This window comes from Mytilus galloprovincialis, chromosome 12, assembly GCF_965363235.1.
Source record: "Mytilus galloprovincialis chromosome 12, xbMytGall1.hap1.1, whole genome shotgun sequence".
NCBI lineage: Eukaryota > Metazoa > Mollusca > Bivalvia > Mytilida > Mytilidae > Mytilus > Mytilus galloprovincialis.
The window spans coordinates 63,809,884-63,814,182 of record NC_134849.1 but is presented as its reverse complement, the minus strand read 5'-3'; the positions used below and the strand labels follow the sequence as shown (position 1 = coordinate 63,814,182).

The window sequence follows — 4,299 nt, the reverse complement described above, 5'->3', positions numbered from 1 at the left end:
CCTGGTGAATATAAATGATGACAAAATAAGAAATACAAGACGCATTTGCTTGCCTCTATTACAAGAATTCATTACTTGTCTAGACTGAGGGTTTTAGAACAACGTTCGAAAGTCATAGTCGTTGAAGGCCGTATGGGATTGTCAACTAGTATATATATAACAGAGTATAGCATAGTATAACATAGTAAATACAATGTGTTGTTATTTTCTGTTGGAATGACATTAACCCAACAATATCTTTTATTTGCCTATTGGTTAAAGAAGCCATCCGAAAATGACCATATGTTCAGAGAAGCCTTTTACAAATGAACTTTCTGTTAAAAAAACCCATCTCCAAATGAACTTCAACGAAATCATATCCAAATTAACTTTCCGTCTCAGAGAAAATAATTGATGCAAGCTATACTTGTTGTAGTTTTAACATGGGTAGGCATTATATTCGTGATTGTTTTTTGCCCGAACGATAGCGAGGGCTTAAATAACACGAATATAACGCCTACCCACGCTAAAACTACAATAAAGTATAGCTTGCAGCAATTATTTCGATTCTGATTAGGACAATTAAGGTAATTTATATGTCCGATGTGTATAAGTATAGAGCGTTTGTGTAGGCTCTTCCATGAATTTCCCTTTTTGATTTTTTTAGAGGGAGGAGTTTTGAACAGCCAGCATTAACGGTCGTCGTATCTAGGTCAAATGTGTCAATTTCGAATTGCAACACGTTACAGTCATAATAAATGAAATAAATGAATAAGTAACAACATGTGCAACATTTAAGAGGTTGGAAGTGTTTAAAGTTAATAAAATATATAAAATGCATGCCAAATGAACTTTCTGTCCAGAGGGGCAATCTCCAAATGAATTTTCTGTTCAGAGAAACCAACTCCAAATGATTTTTCTACTGTCCAAAGAGCCATCTCCAAATGAACTTTTCTTTAGAGAAGCCATCCCCAAATGAACTTTCTGTTCAGAGAAATCATCTCCAAATAGACTTTCTGTTTAGAGAAGCTGCATCCCCAAATAAACTTTCTATTCTGAGAAGTCATCTGCAAATGACCTTTCTGTCCATAGAAGACATCGCCAAATGAACTTTCTGTTCCGAGATGCCATCTCTAAATGAACTTTCTGTGTAAAGAAGCCTTCCCAAAATGAACTTTCTGTTCAACGAAACCATGTCTACAGGAACTTTATGTTCAGAGAAACCATCTCTAAAGGAACTTTATGTTCAGAAAATACATCTCCATGTGAACTTTCTGTTAAGATAAGCAATCCCCAAATGACCTTTCTGTTCAAAGAGTCCGTCCCCAAATAAGCTTTCTGTTCAGGGAAGCCATCTTCAAATGAACTGTCGTACAGAGAAGTCATCTCCAAATGAACCGGCTTTCTGTTCAGATGGGGCCTCGTTTTCACAAAAGTACGAAAACCACGTGACGTAGACATAAAAAAAACAATGCAGTGTTATGATTACTATGTTATACAGTAAATATGATGGTAACGATAGGAATAAAAAAAACATGGTGGTATCAACAATTAATCCTGACATGTGATGACATTCTGAATTCGTCAAGTAATAGATTAACACATTCCTTCTTCTATTGTATATAATGGGGAAATATATGTGATTATCTGCACCGTAGTGTTGTTAATAATGTCTGATATACGACGCGCTACAAAATACCATTGAAATATCATCGGATGATTAAACACCAAAATACAAAAGAGAATGAATAGTGTTGTAAAGTACTAAGCGTTATAAAATACCATTGACATCTTTCTTATTGGGTGATTAAACACCAAAATTATGACAAAAAAATAACGATCAGTGTTTCATATAATGTCTAATATTCGACGCGTAACAAAATACCATTGGAATTTCATTAGGCGATTGTAGCACCAATAAAGAATGGCAACGGACAATGTGTCAAAGGAACAATAATCCGACCAAAGAGAAACCAGCCTAATGCCATCAGTGGATCTTCAACCTAGCTAGAAAAAAATTGCCGCACTCGGAGCAGGAATTCAGCTGGCCTCTAAACAATAAATGGATAATCATTCCCTTACACAAAATGACTGGCCGCGGTCCTACTGCTCTCCACCAATTAAAAGGCAAAATCAAGTTTAATAAGAGCATTGGTCAGCGAATTATGAACTACATATATAATAGTACAAGTATACTGCTATGTTTCGTAATGAGATCTATAGCGTACAGACATGATTTAGATTTCTGATCTTTAAAATGCCTTTGCAAATTCATTTTCTGATTATACAGTAACATAAATGGATTGCATTATAATCAGTCGTACCATTTGACAGCAAGATTAGACTCAATTCTACATCTCTTATCTAACCGACAGGCTGGTAAATAGATATAATAGGAGGATGTGGTCGGAGGGTCAATGAGACAACGCTCTCATCCAAGTCACAATTTATAAAAGTAAACCATTATAGGTCAAGTACAGTCTTCAACACGGAGTCTTGGGTCCCACCGAACAGCAAGCTATAAAGGCCCCAAAAATGGCATATGTATAACCATTCAAACGGATAAAAAACAACGGTATAACCTGTATAAAAAATCTTGGTTAAGACATGCGTCTTTTATCAGACAAAGGTACTTTCAAACGCAGTGTAAAAGAAAATCCAGACTTAAAAAAACAAGCTTACTCAACTAAAGCAAACAAGATTGATTCAGTGTAGTTAATTAAAATATACATAGTTATATCATATCAATAATAGTTCTTTATCAATTCCCTTCTGGTTTACATTAGTATTTCAACTCTCTATTAATTTCAAATTGCGTAATCTAACAGACATTTAAAGATGTTCGATCAAGTTTTTGTAATTTTTGTCAGATATTTGGTAATCTGGTTTTATCTATGTAGTGTCATTAAAACTTGGTGTTCACTAACTATCCATTGTTTTGATTGATTGATTGATTGATTGATTGATTGATTGATTGATTGATTAGATTGATAAGATTGTAATTGTTTATTGATTGCTTGATAAACAGACAAGGTTTTAACATAATTGTCTCCGTAAACAGAAAATACGTTCTCAATTGTGTCCTCATAGACAGACAATATGTTCACTTATTGCCTGTATACGGGAACACCAATGGGAAGATAATGCCTGTTTATGAGAACAATAATGGAAGCTTATTGTCTGTTTATGAGAACAACAATGGGAGCTTTTTGTCTGTTTATGAGAACAACAATGGGAGCTTATTGTCTGTTTATGAGAAACACAATAGGAGCTTAGTGTCTGTTTATGAGAAAAACAATGGGAGCTTATTGTTTGTTTGTGAGAACATCAATGTGGGCTTATTGTCTGTTTATGGGGACAACAATGTGGGCTTATTGTCTATGTTCGATGACAACAATGTGAGCATACTTTCTGTTTTTGTGGACAAAAATGTAAGATTATTGTCTGTTTATGGGGACAACAATGTTAGATTATTGTCTGTTTATGGGGACAACAATGTGAGCTTATTGTCTGTTTTTGTTGACACCAATGTGAGCTTAATGTCTATGTTCGATGACAACAATGTGAGCATACTTTCTGTTTTTGTGGACAAAAATGTAAGATTATTGTCTGTTTATGGGGACAACAATGTGAGATTATTGTCTGTTTATGGGACAACAATGTGGGCTTATTGTCTGTTTTTGATGATAACAATGTGAGCATACTGTCTGTTTTTGCTGACAACAATGTGAGCTTATTGTCTGTTTATGGGGACAACAATGTTAGCTTATTGTCTGTTTTGAGGACAACAATGTGGGCTTATTGTCTATTTTTGTTGACACCAATGTGAGCTTAATGTCTATGTTCGATGACAACAATGTGAGCATACTTTCTGTTTTTGTGGACAAAAATGTAAGATTATTGTCTGTTTATGGGGACAACAATGTGAACTTATTGTCTGTTTATGGGACAACAATGTGAGCTTATTGTCTGTTGTTGATGATAAGAATGTGAGCATACTGTCTGTTTTTGCTGACAACAATGTGAGCTTATTGTCTGTTTATGGGGACAACAATTTGAGTTTATTGGGACAACAATGTTAGCTTATTGTCAGTTTATGAGGACAACAATGTGAGCTTATTGTCTGTTAATAGGGACAACAATGTGGGCTGATTGTCAGTTTATGAGGACAACAATGTGGGCTTATTGTTTGTTTTTATGACAACAATTTGGGCTTATTGTCTGTTTTGAGGACAACAATGTGGGCTTATTTTCTGTTTCTGTTTGACATAATGTAAGCTTAATGTCTGTTTTCGATGACACTAATGTGAGCATACTGTC

At 34.8% G+C, this 4,299-nt stretch overlaps 1 pseudogene; it reads left to right on the top strand.

Annotated features, from left to right (window-relative positions):
* Window positions 1-1,172: 1,172 nt before the first annotated feature.
* On the top strand, window positions 1,173-3,958 carry LOC143053733 (uncharacterized; annotated as a pseudogene).
* The last annotated feature ends 341 nt before the right edge of the window (window positions 3,959-4,299 follow it).